The sequence below is a fragment of the Sitodiplosis mosellana genome, unplaced genomic scaffold (assembly GCF_009176505.1).
Source record: "Sitodiplosis mosellana isolate CC-2019 unplaced genomic scaffold, AAFC_SMos_1.0 Smas_scaffold_6181, whole genome shotgun sequence".
In the NCBI taxonomy this organism is placed as follows: domain Eukaryota; kingdom Metazoa; phylum Arthropoda; class Insecta; order Diptera; family Cecidomyiidae; genus Sitodiplosis; species Sitodiplosis mosellana.
This window is the reverse complement of record NW_022601422.1, coordinates 3,648,418-3,667,352: the sequence shown is the minus strand read 5'-3', so window position 1 is coordinate 3,667,352 and position 18,935 is coordinate 3,648,418. Positions and strand designations below refer to the sequence as shown.

General features: G+C 36.9%; 1 protein-coding gene across 4 annotated transcripts in view; it reads right to left on the bottom strand.

Moving 5' to 3' along the window:
- The window catches only part of LOC129576274 (protein jim lovell), a 53,327-nt gene that overhangs the window by 13,271 nt on the left and 21,121 nt on the right, over positions 1-18,935 (bottom strand). For 2 of the 4 annotated variants that reach the window (XM_055461046.1, XM_055461039.1), the window contains one exon: positions 17,596-17,633. The gene's annotated coding sequence lies outside the window, so the exon portion shown is untranslated. Of the gene's footprint in view, positions 1-5,371; positions 6,764-17,595; positions 17,634-18,935 lie in introns of those variants that run through there. The other 2 variants (XM_055461047.1, XM_055461035.1) reach the window with 2 other exon arrangements.

Here is an 18,935-nt window from a genome sequence, read left to right as displayed (position 1 = left end):
AGCTAGTAAAAAATGTCACATAAATGTACATTTCGGCTCGTTACATTCAAGCCCGGCTGTGGGTGAGTGGTGTGCATACTGCAAACATCATCTCAACTATGAACATAAATTATTTTACTGAAATTTGGATGCAAAAAAATAAAACTCTTGTACAAAGGGACACAAGATGATCTACTTTGGAGATGTATCACTACAAGAAGATGCGTCTAAACATGTTCATACACAATTCGATTTAGCTTAAATCGATCGCACATACCGAGTCAAATATATGAATACACTTGACTTACTATTAAGTAATTTGGTATATGTTGTTTATTGATGTATTGACATCGACTAATCAAAAGTACGAAAGAAATTTTTGGAGAGTTTTTGTTGAAGTGTCAAAGACTCTTATTGTTCCATCTTCTAAGAATCGTTTTGAGAAAATGCAATTCTTTCATTCGTTGAAAAATAATTCTCAGGCCATTCAAACTTTATTTGTTTTTCCTAATTATCTTGAGGGTTTTGCACTTTTAAGTGTGTGAAAAATGAGGATGTGGCATGAAACATGATATCCCACTTTTGGTTGTTGCCATATGAAATCCCGTAGAGCCCGGATCAAGTTTGGTCGAGAGTCGATAATTTACTAATATTATTGTTTTTGTGGAACAAATTGACATGTTTATCCTTTTTGGTTTTTAAATGAAAATAAACGAAGACATCAGCAGAACCGACTTTTTTCATACGTTCTTTCTACGGGTAAAAATTATTTTACTGAAAAATAAAATCTTTTATGTAATGAAGAAACATTTTAGATGTGTGGAATCGGGCTACAACCATATATTATGCGGTATTGTTATAAAAAAAAAAAATTCAATTCGACAAAACCAATTTAAAATTATCCATAACAATTCAATCATATAGTCGATTTGCGAACATCAACTAGACAATCACCATTGCCAAATCATTTTCCATTTATTTATTTTTTTATTGCAATCGAATGGGAGGCTGGATAGCAAAGCGTCACCAATCATCATATATTTGAATAAAATCAATCGGAATTTGGTGACGGCAGCAGTGTGTGGTGTTGAGCACCGTCTCAGTTTTCATATCGGTATGGGTTGTGTGTGTGTGTGTGTGTGTGTGTGTGAATGGTCCTCGTATTTGATTTTGTTGTTGCTTCTCGTGTTGTTTGCACAGCAAAGGCTATAACGGTAGTTAAAACTCACACTGGACTATTGGACAATGTGTTAAGAACGTATTATTCCAGTGCGAATGGTTAAATGTATCAATTTCGGTTTAAAGTAGAAATCTGACGGTCAAACATTTTGGTGCTGTGATTGCAGTAGAGAAAGTATCTAAAACACACAGTTGAATAGAAATCTGTAAATGTTTTGTTAATTCACGCTCTAATTTCTGTGAATGTTTGCGCAAAATGTTGTGTTTGCAAAGGTACCGATAGCCGAGAAACGGCATCTCGGTGTGCGCTTTAAGTCGAATGGTGTGTGGAAAGAGTGTGATGCGATGTGTGTGTGTGTATGAAGAGAGAAAAAGTGAGAAACGGGGAGAGAGAGAGAGAAAGAGGGAAGGAGAGAGAGAATACACTAATTTACGACAAAACCAATGAGATGAACATTTTGTATAATGTCCAAATGGTCATATTTTTGCGGCAATCATACCGTGCGGCAATTTTGATGGTGTCGATGTCATAATAGCCAGCATTTTTCATTATTTCATGTGATCCGTGTGAAATAACAAGCTGGAAAAAAAACCATTGCCCAAAATATGTGTATTGTTTCGGCTGTGTGATATTGCTATTTTCGGGTCTTTATTTTCCGATTTTTTTTTCTTGTTGTTGTTGTTTGAATGAGGCGATTTTTGTTGTCGCCGTCGTGGTCGTTTCTCTTATTCCATCTCTTGCCACACTCATTACAACCATCATTTGCACCATGCCACTCAATTCTTTGACTAAATGGTTTCTTTCAGCCGGTGCTTTTCTCGCTCGCTTCTTTCAATTCATTTCGGCAACACCCTGAATACACGAGCCATACGCACATACACACAACTAGAAACAAATCAAACAATTTTTTATGGAAATTCGTAACGACTGCTGGAAAATAATAATGGCGTTGAAAAGAATTATGTGCAAATGAATGTGTTACTGTATAGCCGTTGTTGTTGTTGTTGTTGTTGTTGTTGCTTTTTCCCTTCTTCTTTCTTCGTCGAGGGAAAACCGAACATTTTATTTATACAAGGCTGGTCAGCCGATTCTTTTTCATTGACAATAACGACGAAATGGGCACGCCAAAATAACACCACACCGAAATACATCTATGAACATATAGAATTGCCGTCAAACCGAATCCAATGACTTTAAACTATTGTTTTTCGGCTGTGTGTGTGTGTGTGTATTGGTGTTGGTAGCTCATTCTAATTAAAATATAATTTGACACACAATACCGCTAAACGTATTTAATACACATAGAAAAAAAAATCAACTAACGGAAAACCATTTCCACAAAACATAATCATACTTGAAAAAAAAAAATGACGCTGATACATCAAATTTATGCGAAATATTTAAAAGAAGACGATGAAAATCGTTTTGCGCCATTTCGGGGAGGTCGAAAGTTTTTTCTTTTCCAATTTGACGGTCAGCCGATTTCGAAACGTTGAGTACGCACTTTTAAATTAATTCACGCATTTTTGATAACTAATTACAAATGGCCTAAGATTTAATTGCAAAATGACAAACGGCCAGAAATGCTGTGACCAAAGATAACGGAAACATAAGTGTATGTGGCCTAACCAAGTAAGAAAGATTTTCCAACATCAACAGCAGTTTCGAGGGGAGAAACAATAAGCCAACAATGTTGGCCATGGAGAACGAAAATGGAAATGCTTCTTTTTGAAATGGCCAAAATGAAACACAATTTCAGAATTTCTGAATCTGAATATGAAACAAAATGCCTTAGATGCGAGATAAAACATGATCTCAACTATGAACATAAATTATTTTACTGAAAGTTGGATGCCCACAAAAAAAAACTCTTTCACAAAGAGACACAAGAATTACTTCGACAAACAGATGCTCCCGCACATTCGTCATATGCATTAACTTCTCACACTGCAATCGCAACGGCAGCAAAACTTCGTTTTTAAAATCATACGCCGCACAAAGTACATGCAACAATCATTACTATTAAACATACTTATGCAGGCTTATTCTTGCCAAAGTTGACAATTTTCTCGTTCACGTTGAACGACCAATGAAGCTGCATTGCATGAAAATCACACGAAAAACTTTGAAAAAATACAATTCGGCTAAGTGTTGCAACAATTTATGATCATTAGAACTTGTGCATGCCATATTCCAAAGACCAAACGAAAACCGTCTTGAAAAACGGAGATTTTTTCAATTTCTTCTAACGGGAATACATAGGGGGAGTCTTTTTTTACTAATACAATACATGTCCAATTACAATTGTCTTGCTGTTCTCAATAGAAAAAAAAATCAAATAAAAACTATTCCATTTAACTCAAAGAAAAAAAACGGAAACAACTTAAGAAATACCAAAAGTACTAAAAACCAAAAATTCGATCAAATTTCTGCTAAGTATTGAACTTTTCGCGTTTTTTCTTCGCAACGAAAGAGATGAGCAAATGTGCAGTGATTAAATGGCGTTATTGAGATGTTTGTCTGTTACAACGAAAGATATCACGTTTTTGTGTGCAACGATCGGCTTGTGCACATGATTTTCGCTCCGTATCTACACGATGAGTTCATGTAGCGACGACGATAATAAGCCAAAATGTTATCGTTAATCAATCATGATTCGGAAATTTTCTGTTATTATTTAAATTTATGTATCGTTTAGTAAGGTTGATAGAGAAAACGATCGGAAAATGTACCATCGGCGCCCCAGCCGATTTACAATGCACTAAACATTGGACGAGAAATATTGGATAGAAATGTTTCCTATGCGGGACGAGCATGAGACACACAAACGTTGTCTGAAGATGATGAAATAATTAGCGATGAAATTTATTAGTTTGATTCCCATGAATGAAAATTGCATTTTTTTTGTTCGTTTGTTGTTTGCTTGGAAAAATCGTGCATCCGATCGGCTGAATTTTGACCTGATTCACAATGGTATCCAACAGTTTTTTTTTCTTCGTCGTTGTCGTTGACGTCGTCTTCATCAATAGCTCGATTCGTTGACTAATCGAAATCAATCATGACTGACATCATTGATCACAAACACTTTTTCTTTCTGATTAGATTCCACTCTTTTCTCACAATCCACCACCCCGGTCTAACGAATAGTACATGCGTGTCTACCCAACATAGATTTTTGTCACTCTGTGTACCATTTTTTGTGTGTCTGTTTCTTTACTTTCGAAATGACGAATTTTATTCTATTTTCTTCATTAATTAGTTTGAAGATTTTCACACGAAGAAAAAAACATAAAATCATTTTTTTCAATACAGAAAGTAACAATTGTTAAAACGAATTTTGTCTTAAACACTCTTATTACATAGAACCAAAAAATGTGATTCAAAAATAAAATCAAAAAGAAAACTTGTTGAAATTCAACAGTTGAACCCTTTCTCAGAATCATTCCATCCCAAAAATATTAATAGAAACAAAACTGTATGAAAAAATTGGAAAACAACTGCAATTGGATAATCGGCGTTTCAAAATTCATTTGAAGGGGAAAATGATGAATCGTGATTATTGATTTGAAAACCGTTGGAAGTTGAAATTTTTTTATGTTCATTTGGCTTTTCTTATCAAATCTGAAGCCAAGTCAAAAATGGCCAAAATTCCACTAAAACACAACAAATTGCATTGCTAAGCTATTATTTGACACCGCTACATTTACGGAAGATAGTTTGAAATTCTCTTCAACAGCAATGAAATCAAATTAGAATTTTCATAACAACTCAAATGCACTTATAACTTGAAATTCAAGTCTTGAAAACTCCCAAATCACACATTTCAATTTAAATCACATTCATTCAAATTATTCTTCTCTCAAAATGAAAATTTACACAAAAAATGGAACGAGAAAAAAAAAGATCAAAAATAAAAGCGATGACATCGACGGCAAAGTGGACAAAATACGAAAAACAATTACAACTCATACAAAAGTTGCGCCAAATTAAAACTCTGTGCAAAGTGCCGAATTTGACGTTTTAATTCGATAGTTTAGCTTGTTTTGTAGCCAATAATCATTCAAAATATGAATATTTTGATAAAAACTACTCCAATTTTCAATAATAAGTCACACAACGAACACTTCTCATTCATACTCGTCCAATTTTCCATTCGAACGACACAAATAAATTCAAAATTTCAATCACGAAAAAAAAAAACAACGAACATACCTTAAATTTTGTATGTATCCAAAAAATTGTACTCGTTGAAAAACTTGGAAATCGGAATGTAATAAATGTTTCATTAAATTGCACAGCATTTGTTTTCTTCATTCAAGAGTAAATCATCACACATAAGCACATCAAAATGGATTGAACATGTTGGGTTGCACTTTAATTTCACATTTCATGTGTAGGTTCAAAGAGATCACAAAGTGCAAAAACTCGGTAAGTTTTCGCTGTTTCAAATTTTTTTTTTCGTTTCGAAGCACTCAAATGGATTGGTTAGTCAATTTGATTAGTCAAAGTGCTCCTAATATTTATTGCATATTTGATATGCCCGCTGGATCTCACATCGGTTGCGGTCATCACAGTCTTTGCGATGTAAATGGCGAGCATTTCCTAATTGCACGAACAAATCAAAGTCGAATCCAATCGATAAAATGTCACAATTACACCGTTCAAATTGTTCTGTGTCACAAATGTATCAGGCGGCGCGATCATATTCGAAAAAAATAGTTCCAACGAAAAGAAAAGAAACAAATCACGGTCTCCTTTGATTGTGAGCCATATGCTTGTGATCGGCGTAAAATGTGGACAATTCACCAATAGTAAACATTTCACCAGCAACAAAAAATGGTTGTCATTTGAATTTTCTCCCCAAGAAAATCCGGCCGCCAAGAAAAAATTTCTTATCAATTCTGTTTTTTTTTTTTCACTATCGACAGCTTCTTATCATTCGATTTTCCATCACATTTCCATTTAAGCGGCTATTTGGATTTGGGAAAACGGTTTCACAAATATTTTCACATTTCCCGTCAGCGCGAAATCTTTTGTTTCCACTTTTCCGATCAAGTAAAGATCTGTCGTTGATTTTCTTTTTTATTTGCACCGTTTGGAAAAAATTCGCAAAAATCAAAACCAAACAATTGTTTATTTTTTTTTTTTTTTTGTTGCCCAAAATTATTTTTTCTGGCTATTTCAAATCACGCGCGTTTCACAATTTTATCCATATTTACTCATCTATTCAATTCCGTTTCGAAACACTCGTTCGCGTTTGTTTTCTTTTTTCTGCAGTGGGAAATCAAGGAATAAAAATAAAATAACGACGAAGAGCGAAACCAAACACAAAACAAACCGAGTAACTATACTGAACCGAACATTTTAAGGTTAGCGCCGTGACTGACTTCGACCGACTGATTGTGTATATATATCGCTCGACTTACGAATAGTAAGTGCTTAAAATGCTACACATTATATTTTTTTTTGCTTCTCATTCGTTCCCATACACGCGCGGGACGATATGTACGGTAAATATTTTGTTTGGTGAAAATTCTCTCCATATAGAATAAATGCTGCTGCCTTCCAAACCGACGACTTAACGACGACGACAACAACAGCAACAACGATGACGAGCGCCGAACTATACAGCCAGTGCCTTCCACAGTCAGCCAGCCAGCCAGCCAGCGAGAGAAGAGAAAGAGAGCGAAACAGAGAAAGAGATGAAGAAAAAACACACACACAACACACGACAAACGAAAAATAAAACAAGCAACAAAATCGCTCAAACAGATATGTTTAAATGTTTATGTGTGTATATAGTCGTACATGTATATATAGGGAAAAAAGATATGTGGTGCCTTCGACTCAGCTCAACTCCATATACTACATGTGAAGCGGTGGATGAATGTGCGCGCATAAACACGAATTGTGTGTACTCGTATGTACCTACACTAGGGTGGAGTGCTTGCTGCTTTCCTTCATGCTCACAACTCGAACCCGTTTTGTCATATCTCCGATACACGAACAGAACGATGCTCTCGTCGTCAACAGAGCTAGTCATACGAGTCGATTTCATATGCCGATGAAAACAACAGCAACACAGTGCACTTTTTACACACAACCGCTGTACGACTCAGAGCAACGTTGTTTTTCCATTTTAAGCATCGACCATTTTTATAGTAAAGTCTAATTTGATAGACTTTTGCTATGAATTCCAATCAGAATAACGAGAAAATTTAATTTTTCTTGTTTTGTTCATTGTCAATTTGTTCGATTTGTCAATGGAAGAGTAAAAAAAAAACTAAACTTAGCGAAAAAACACGATTCAATCGACAAAAGAATCGAACTTGGCAAAATCATTTCTTTGACAATTACTCTAAAAAAAATTGACAAAGTCGACGAGAATGAACAAAACAATGCTGAAATCAAACTTATACTCAAATAAAACGGAGTGTCATCATGGTGAGCATCGAATGAAAACGAAGAGCATAAATCCATAATCGTACCGTTCCACCCTAATCTACACTCGATCTTTTCATGTACTGAATGTGTTTTTCATCATGTTCTCATTGCACACACGAATCGAATCGAATCGAATCGAACGGAATGAAATGGAGCGCGCGTGGAAAAGAGACGACACGACTCTTTTTCCACATTACATGTGAAGGCGATGCGATGATATATCTAGCATCGCGCACTCCGCATTTATAATAGGTTCTTCTGTTCGGTTGTGTCGGCTGGTGCTTTGCTGTTGCCTGTACACACGAACGAATAGATATATGTATTTATGATGCTTGTTTCATGTTCTCGGGATGTGGTATACTGAGTGAGTGGTACAGAGTAGCGAGGCGAGCGAGAGTTTGGTTGGGCGCGCGCTCGAGAGATCGAGAGATTTGTGTATGTGCCTTCTCTTCCACTTTACTTTCTTTCTCCATGTGTTTATATATTTGGTTCACATGTCTCCTCTTATGTCGAATCGCGTCGTTCGTTTCATAGCCTCTTTTAGTTGGGCTCTCCTATGCTAAGGGATTCTAAGCGTAAATCGAGTAAACGAGGTTTGTCGCTTTGAGCCGATGCAGCTGGAGGAGCCGTTGCCGCCATACTGTGCCGTCGTTGATGCTTCGACGAGCAGCAGCAGCAGCAGCAGTGTGTGGCACAGGAGGGAGACGAGAGCGAGAAAGCATTTTCAGTTAAAAGAAAAATACTATTTGTTTGTATATAATAACAATATATACACACGTTTCATTTACGACAAACGTTATGTGTGTACTGTGTGCTTCGTCGTTAGTCGTCCAAATCGGGCGCATTTTCACCACTTTCGCACATACACACCGACAGAGCGGCCAGCGCGCTCAGCAAATAATAACAACAACAACAATTACAATAATAGCAGCAGCAGCAGCAGCAAACGGCAGTAATAACAGAAAGAAAAAAACAACGAGAAAACCTAAGAATAAGAACAAGAAACACACACAGACCATACGAATGTAAAATTGAATATCGTGCGCATATAAGTTTTTTTAGCTCGTTCGTTTGCTCTTCTCTTTCACGCATTTCGGATTTTCCACTGTTTTTATGCTGTTTGTGCGTTATTATTGTTCGTTCACCCGTTTCTACTTAAGCTTTTTTTTTTCTTCATCTTTCTTCTTTTTCCCGTTTCGTTTCTCTTTCTCTCGTTTTGCCGCTCGTGAGATGCTTTTGATGACGATGATGGTTTTGGTAGTTAGTGGATAAATTTGTCGGTACGTTTTTTGCTCTCGCAACATTTCTAACCACATCTCGCACATTTTAAAGACATGGCAAGCTGGAGAAATGATGATTTCGAAGCTTTCACAGCGACCGATACTCGCAAAATTCCGCTTTATACTTTGTTGCTGCTGCTCTTGCTTTTTCTTCGCGTTATTTGTTCGGTTGGATCTTTTTTTATTCGGCAACTTTCTGGGCACGTAATTTGTAAACAAATTTACTAAGGAGGGTCACACATGCTTCTCATTTGTTTATACAATTCTGAAAGCGTCAAGCGACATTTGCATTTGCCGAACGGTTTTTGTGGAAAGAAAAACCGAAAAAATTCGATACGTATTATGGATTAGTGGGGGCGCGATTGACGGTGAACGATGACTGCAAACTCAATACCCATATTTAAAGCACGATCGTCCTGCAATCAATTCACTAGAAACTAGAACAAGCTTTTTCACACCAATGTGCGAACCGTGTTTTTTTTTTTCTCTTCGAGATGAAAAACCGAAAAACTTTTCACACGCATAAATTTTGTGGCCAGAAGTGAAGGAAAAGTAAGAAAAAGCGTCAAGAAAGAGAGAAAATGAGATAAACGAACAGAGCTGAGTAGAACGTCGTATGAAAAAGAGTTCAACCAACACAGATCACACAGCGACCAAGAAGAAGGGCAAAATAGATATTTTATGTACTGACAAATCGCACAAAAATAACATTTCATATATGCAGAGTGGAAAAACATACATTGTTCTGGCCGAACTCTCTCCCTCTCTTTCTCACTCTGTCTCTGGTGTGTTACATCTTCACATGAACATCTCGCATTCTCGAAGAACGATTACAACACGCTTGCGCATCGCAAAAAGTGATACACATTTTTCACCCATTTGATATATGCGAGTTTATGAGACGAACAGATTCATTGCGTTCGAGATGCTCGGCTCATTCGTTATTACTGCTTAAGCCACAGCCAAGCGATGATGTGTGTGGTTGATCCAACTGGCTGGATGGATTTCAATGGATTGAAACATACACATATTCAAGGAATGAAATCAATTAAGAACTGGAACAAACTGAATTTTGAATTTGAATTTTTGGTTTGCCAATTGAAGAAAAAAAAAAACGTTTAGCTCAATTTGATGAGATTTTGTCGAGAAATCATTTTTTGTTGTTGTTGAAAAATCATAAAATCTTTCGGAAAAGAAAGCCTGTCTTTTGAGAAGCAGAACAAAAAAGACTTCAAATCAAAATAATTTCTTTATTCGATATTTATAGCCAGAGAAACATCCACAATCATATTATTGCATCAGTTTAACTTTTCCAAGTGAAAATATCGACGTTTCGGAAGCCTTTCGTTTCACCTACAAAAATAATGACCGATTTTTGAAATCGTCCCAAGATTTACCCTCCGACACAATTAACAAAACGGTTTCTTTCTCTTAAATGTCACAATATTCCTCTGTTCACAGCAAACACATTTAGTTCGAATGTTCATTGGGACCGTTCATCTTCATTGGATCGGCGTTTTTGTCATTGCTCTCGGACACTTTATTGCACTATAATAATTTATTTAGTATTCCTTTTTATTCGTGTCTCTGGTTGTGTGTCCAAAACGACTTTCTTCAGTAGCTCTAAATGTTTCTTTGCATTGGCGACGACCGTGGACGTATTATGGACGAATGTCTTTTTTTCAAGTAGGAAAACAGTTTTTCGCATGTGTGTTCTGTTGTTGTTGTGCTCACATTTTTCCACTTTTTTGTTGTTGCTTTGCGGTAATTTCTTAATGGGCTTGCTGCGTTATCAATGGAAATGAAATTGAGTTGCAGCACTCACAAAAAGTTACGTATGCAAATCTACTTTTTTTTCCACATCGTCGTCGTCTGCTCGTGGAAGAGCATCCAGAAGGAACGTGCCATATGAGCTATTTAACATTCATGCGTTTTATTTGATTGCATGCGTGTTGTACACCGACTGAAAAGCCAGATGATTCACATATATGCAGACAGCATCCCTCGTCTCGTCATATGTAAAACAGCGGGTAATGATGTGTGTGTGTGTGTGTGCGCTCTGTTCGGCTTCTGTATTTATTGCGTACATTTGAAATTCCATTAACTCATTATTCAAATTTTTCTGGAAATCGTCGTGAGTGAACGACACAAATCCATTTTTCTTCTTCAACTTCGATAAATGTTCTTCAATACCGATTCGGATATAATGCCAAATGACTCTTCAAAGGAACACATAATGTGAATGTGGAACAACTGACAATTTTTTCGATGCAAAACAAGTGAAATGCTTTTTAAATTGCCGACGAGTAAAATAGATATGATAGCATCGAATTTGCATGTCATTTTCACTCTCGATTTCTTTTTTTCTTCTACAGACGTCGTTGTTAATGTTCTGTACTACAATTAAAATCGCATCGTTGCGCATTTCCGTTAGCAATTTTTTTTTTTTGCGAAATCATCGCATTTCCATCAAGTGCCTCTAAACTTTGATTGAAACCCAGCTTTTTGACCTAAAAAAACAGCCATGCGTCCCACTTTTGAATTAATTACTTTAATTCACTTTTTGTCGCCTCGGCGCTTCGGTCGAAATGTGTTACGGAAATGTGCAGAAAGGACTTGTCAAGCGGTTTGCTTTGTAATTGTTCTATGATTAACAGCGTATGTGTTTTTGCCTTGTGTTATTTCGATTTTTTAGCCCTCTTCGCCGGTATGTTTCTTCTTCTATTCGCATTTCACCTTTCTTCTCTTTCTCCTTTTTTTAGATTCTTCTTCTTCTTCTTCTTCTTCTTCTTCTTCTTCTTCAGTTCCCATTCTTCGATTCTACTTCTTCCATGGCACTTTGCGGCTTTATTTCTCCTTCTCTCACTTTGTCTTTTTCTCTCGTCTCGTAAATTCCTTCTTACCTTAAAAAAAAAGTTGGAATGATTCTGCCATCCTTCGTTCCAATTAGATCGACTCCAATTTAAAAGTTGACCTTCAAGCAATTAAACCCCTTCACACATAATCACATTTGAATTTGAAACAAAGGCGAAAGGTGCGCGCGCGCACAATAACACCAAGGTGTTGATTAGCTTGTGAGTTTAAAATGTGTATTGTTGTGTGTTTTAAAAAGCCGACTCAAGTTGCAACTCGATTCGAAATTAACAATTGTAGCAAACAAATTGAGAATCAAGCAGAAAAACCCACAATTGCTAAGCATTAAGGCATACACATGCCATACAGAACGAATGATGAGGAAAAGAAACGACACAGAGACAGAATGAAAAAAAAAAACGCACACGCAAATTCGAATGATGAATAATGTTTTTTTTTTCATTCTTCATTCATTTGCATTATCGAGAGAGCGCGCGAGTGATAGACCGATTGTTCGTAGCCTTTGTTTTTGGGGTTTCCTGAAATTCGGCAGCGCGTGTTTTTTTTTTCTTTTCGTATTCAGTGGCGTTTCATTGTTGTTCGTGGCTTATGATCTGCGTTGAGTGGTGGTGATACGTGGAGAATGAAAATGTCGAAGAAAAAACTCCAATGAATTACACATACACTCACCCATATCTAGGGTGGATTTTTTTTCCCGTCGATTCTTTTGTTATTTCACATATCTGATAGGATTGTTATAATTTGCATATGCGCGCATACTTTCAAGAACAGCACACGATATTGAGTGTGTACTTTTTTTTCCCGTCATGTCGTTATAATCATCGTCATCGTCATCGTTGTCGTCGTCGTCGCTGTCGCCCGAAATACTGAATGAAAAACCGATTTCTGGCAATATTCGCGTTGCACCACAATTACCATGTACAAAATGCGTTCCAGAGATAAGGAAACAGTAGCAAATGAATGCCAAGCGGGAATAAAAACAGCAACAACAACGACCACGATGAAGACACAAGTAGAAGACGACGACGACGACGACGAAGAAGGAGAATAAAAAGTGAAATGTCGAAATTAGTTTTGGGGTCTTTGCGTTTGATATTTCATTTATTTTGTTTAGTTTTAAGCATTATTAAAAACGCTCGACGCAACAAAACAAATGATTTATAAGAAGCTAATGCATTGATGGGAGCAGCTCGTTGCTCGCTGAGCTATGTCTCTGTCTCTTTCCTTCTCTCTCTCTCTCTCTCTCTCTCTCTCTCACTCTCTGTTGCTCATTGTACACTGTACAGTCATACATCATGTATTTGCGATACAGCACATGTAATTCAAAGCATTAAAGAGGTTGTTTTTCTGTAGTTATTCTGCCAAAGTCGTCGTCGTCGTGTTCGTCTTCCTCCGTTTTGCTTGCATACTTCTTTTTTTTCTTTCTCTCGTCTAATCTGAACTAAATGATAAATGGTTGATGTTTAATAGATGCTAATCGATGATTCGTATATGTTTTGCGCCTTCATTGTCACATAACATGAATTGTATGGAACAATTGCGTTGCCGGCCTCTGTTTGATTTTTCATTGCAATGAAAACCATTTTTTTTTTGTCGTTTGTTCGCGTGTTTAATCAAAATGTGCGCGGTTTTTGCAAAGACGAACTGAAGGAAAAAAACAAAATCGCATTTTCGACTAAAGAAATAGGTATTTGTTGCATTAAGCGAGGCGATTCCACCAATTTAATGAATTGCCTACCACACATAAACCACATAATGAGGCAGCTAACAGAATATATCTATATAAGCACGACAATTGCATATGATGCACTCTCGCGTCGCAACCATTTATATTGCTTGAAGTGTACATTGTGCTTGGAAAGTGTTTGAAATTAATTTCCGCCAAAGGTGAACAATGTGTCGCCATCATCGACAAAAAAAGAAAGAAACGATGATACAAATGTGCAATTCCATTCATTGCAGCATTCAGGCAAGCACATTTCTCATCGCCGCACCAACAAACAATATCAAAAAGATAGAGATTAACGTGTATCCAACACATAGAGAGAGAGAGAGAGAGAGAGAGAGAGAGAGAGAGAAAGACACATCGAAGATCACCGTTGCTCCAAAAGACCACATATGATTTCCGCGACAAAATAAACAAATAGAACAATCAGAATTCAGCATCGTTTTTACTTTGGTCCAAGTGCAATTTTCAAGCTGTCCACTCACAAAACGTTCATCATTTTTCCAAAACGACGACGTGAATACGATTTTTGAAGTGTTTGAACGCGAACGAGTGAGCGCACGACTTTAATGGGCACCTATATGGTTCAACTTTAACGACCTACCATCTATATCTTGGTGATAAAGATCTCTTTTTCTCTCTCTCTCTCTCTCTCTCCGGCTTTCTTGTTGTGAGCGACAATAATCGCTTCCTTTTGGCCGATTCACTGAATCAGCGGTGTATGTGTCGCAGGCGAACGAGTGTTTACTCACATTGTGTGAGTGCCACCACGCCAAGCAAGCGACTTATTCATTTTTACATAATTTCTTTTTTGTTCGTCGTCTACTTCGTTTGGCTCTTAAGTACATTCCGTCCATTGTACGAGCGAAAAATCTCTGTTTTCCGACGAAACTTGTTCGTGTTACTCTGTGATGCTCTTCGTTGTCATTGCGGGTGTTTTTCATCTCACGACAGCACCAACCATCGCTTGTTCGAACACTCTCTTGTCGCATTGTGAATAATTGAGTTTCGCGTAGCGTTTTTTTTTTTTTCATTCGTTTTCTTCTGTTTTATTTTCTCGCCTTTGTCTATTCCGTTAAGCTGACAAATGGCACATGTCCGACACATATATAAAACACACCATTCCAAAACACTTATACTATCGCACCGCCACCGCGCACCCAACTAATGCATGCATATTATTAACCAACGCGTTCGCTGACCACATATAACTTTAATGCGTGTATAATGCCAAGCATTCGATTGTTGGCTGGAAGACGAAACGAAATGGGAAATATGTTTGAAAGAATAATAAAATAATAACCATAATGATAATATACACGGCGATACAAAGCGCCAAACAACAACCGAAAAGAGGAAAAAAAAAAATTAGAAAAGAACCGTCACATATTCAAAATCAAATCATGTGAATTTTTTTCCCTAACGTCAACCGCTTATTATATGCGTGCAATGGACGAAAAAGTAGCAATGAAATTGGAGAGAAGCGAAGAAGAAAAAAAAAAACGCCACTGACGGAATAAAGAATGAATTTCATCGTGCCGAAAATCGCCTGGCCGGCGTTATATTCATTGTTCATCTATTTTAATTTCAGTCACATTTTCATGAACAATCAACGTACGCGAATGCGAGCGCGCACTCGGGCACTCCAAACAATACGCATATGGAAAACAATGAAAATGACGACCCGAAACAAGGAACACACATTGAAGAAAAAAAAAATACCGAATTAATCGCTATTTATACATCTGATAAAAAGAAACCCACCGGTTAAAATGTGTGCTTATGCTCACATGAACACACCAAACAACGAACAAATTAAGTGTTTCTTCGTTTTTTTTTTTCTTCTCTAAACATTCTTCATTCCCTGAACAGTCTCTCTCATTTTTTTTTTTTTTTTTTTTGCAAGATGAAAGCCGATAGCAGTTATAGTTATGGTCATAGTTTGGCGTGATGGCGTGTGACCAAAACATAAGTGAACGCACATCCGCGCACAGTTGACACCATACAACAGACACAACACATTTCCCACAACCATCCAATTTTTTTTCGGTTGAAATTGTATGTCCACCTGACTCGTCCGAAAAATTAGAAAAAAAAAAATCATCTTCAACCGCGAACATCTTCAAACCAACAATGGCCACATTTAATGCTCTGCTCAACGCATGCCATCGCAATTTTTTTTCTCTTCTCTATGCGCAGCATTTTAATCACATTCAGAAAGTCAAGACATAATCACACAGATGCCGAGGGAATAAAAATAGCTACAAACATACATGGTGTCATGAAAACATCGCACTTAATTTTTTTGGGAAAATTACTTTCCCAACTTTTCTGATTGAATACAATAGAAACATTGGACATTCAAATATAACATTACATATGGAATAAAGTAGTTTCATTTATGCCTGCACTCATTCCGTTTTTGTTTTTTTTTTTTCATCTGCTTAACTCGTCTTTTGATCATATGCGCGAACAATCGTAATGAACAAATCCATTTTTTTGGTTTCGTCATTTTTTATGTGTATGGAAATTTGCCTACTGGACTTAATTAATTCGATGTATTCATATAAACTCTCATCAACATCATCATTTATAGTGGTTTTTGCTCTTGGACGATTCACACCACACAGAAGCACACATTCACAACGAGTGAATGCAATCTTTATCGTTGCATCACACCATCGCACAAATTGTTGCTAAACAAAACTGCATTTTAATAAATGATGGATTTAATAATCCAACTTATAAGTTGTACTTTGGTCATTTTTATTGCTCGTCATACAGAAAAAAGACATATGAAAGAAGCATGCATAAGCATCTGGGCTTAATACCCACATACTCGGTTCGTCGATTCCCATAGAATGCAATTCATCAAACCTACTTTGAATTATGTGTCAAATGAAAATGAAAGCTTTTTTTTCCACTTTTCGGAAAGAGAACTTTTGTAGTAAGTTAAGAAACTTGTTCATAGGCAAGCAGTGGGGACACTTTTGGAACTCAGGCAAAATTTGAAATCTTTAGATAATAAATGGAAGTTATAATTCAATAAAAAAAATTGATTAAAAATTTAACGAACAAAAAAAAAACGACAAATTTCAACAACGAACTGAAATTTTCGTCAAAAACCATCGCAATGGATGTTATCGGTCAGTCGAGCAATTATTAAACATCTTCCTTTGTTCCAATTCATTTAAATATTCTCGTCACATTTGCCCATTTTTCAGATCAAGGCCAATTCATGTGCACCGCTTGTGAATTAAGTTTTAATGTGGAGCGAGTGTTGAGGAATCACATTTTCGACGTACACGTGAGCCGCTTTAAACGTGAAATTTTCCAAGGTCAAATGGTGAAATTGATAGATGATGGTCACGATTACAAAGTGGTGGAACAATATCCAAATGAATGTAAAAAGTACAAACTTGTGCGGTACGTTGATGGGCAACCGATGATTGCGTATGCGAATTTGGAGAAATTGGACCTCGTGCTAGCGAAGAAAACACTGGAAAATCAAATGATTTACTATGAAAACGGTGTTCGGCCTTTTGAACGCAAATACATCGACAGTCTTATTTTGGCACGTATTTTAGAAATTGTTTACGATACCGATTTGCACAGTGAAATGTTTGTGATGGAGAAATTGACAACGGGGTGGGTTGATTCATAATAATTTAACAAGACAATGCGGTTTTTCTTTTTGTTTCGTTTCAAAGGAAAAAGGTGAAAACAGTTTTTCCTTTTGAATTGAGCGACAATGAATTAAAACGTGGATTTTTCATGAAGCAATTTTCAATAAATCAACTTTTTCCTATCGAACATTCGATTTCCGAAAAAATTGGTATGAAAAAGTTCAATAGAAAAACGGTGAAAAATGTTGACCATCAAAATCACATTTTTTTCATCTCAAACTAAAACGATGCGATTCCCCTATAGAGACTTAGACTATGTGCGACCAGAAGCTGTGATTTTACCGAATCAAAAGGAAACCGATGAATATGTGCGAATATTGTCAACGGCCGAAATTATTGTGAAATCCATTGCAAATGCGTTAGCAACATATGAATGCGTCTGATTTGTAACACATTTGGAATAAAAGAAAAATTATGTAAATTTACCTTTCGTTTAGAAGAATCATCCAAGCGTATGGTGTGCTCTGTAAAAAAAAACCATAAAAAAGAGTTTTTAATAAAAATTTCTTCAACTTTCTCCATACTCACATGTTATAAATCATATCCAATGGAGCCCATCACCGTATAAATTGAAAGAGCGATTAAAGAGAAGCGTAAAATGATTAACAAATGCCAAAACGTGCATATTTCCACAAAGATTATGTCCTTCCATTGGGAGTGAGTAGGATGAGTTATTTTACCGAATTGCGCCGTGAATGGGAATCTGTTCGGTTGTCCATAAAATTAAAATAAACTGGACAAAGGATAATCCTAGAAATGCTTTTTGGTCGATTTCATTTCGAAAATCGTTCGCTTCCAAAAATGTGGGACAATGGATTTGTGTGTCCCTTCAACAATTGTGCCAAATGGTTGTTTCAGTTGTTTTCATCAAACAGACACACAAGATTGTCTGCATCACTTATGCAAATGAAGAAGTTTGCAAAGAAGTTTCGAGTATGAGTTATGAGCGCGGGCGGGTGCGCGCACGATCGTTCTCATACACAACATAACTTATGAATGTGGTTTTATCAGTTTGGAAGAAGACACGATATTTATAATAAATTATATGTTGTTATTATTATACATTCTTGCTTTCGCATGCTATTTCGCCCGAAATTTATCTTTGAATGTGTTATTTGTGTTTCGATTCATTCGGCGTCGTCATCGTCGTCGTCGTCGTCGTCGTCGACGTTGTGTGAGTTGGCTACCGTCTTCCCTGTTAGTCGTTAATAAATTTTACAGACGACAATGTGTTACGAAACACACACATATCGTTCGCATGCATCGCCACGAACTGGCAAAGAATCATTTTCGGTATTTTGTTTTTCTTTCGGAGGGGGATGAGTGAATCAGTGTGTGCGATGTGTATTTTTTGGGGAATGCATCGAGGGCTTTGCATATCACGAATGAGTGTGTGTGTGTGTGTGTGTGTGTGCGCGTATGTCGCTGGAATGTCACATGAGTTAGTTACACATGCAGACGCTGTTCACCGCAAGCACCGAGTCTCTCGTGTGATTGAACCCTTTTCAAACAGTGTATCAGAATGCATGTCACCGAAACAGAAAAGCATATTTGCCCAGTGTCATATTACGGTCAGTTTTAAAAAGGGGGCCCCTCACCTCCACCCTCCTTCATCAGGCAAAAAATGTTCTTAATTCATTTGCATATGAAGAAATTTGTCGGTGTCGATGTTTGTGCAAACAGATTCATAAATAGTAATCGCAACAATCTCAGCAGCCGGTTGGGTCGATGGCAATGGTGGTGTTGCTGCTGTGTAAGCAATCGCA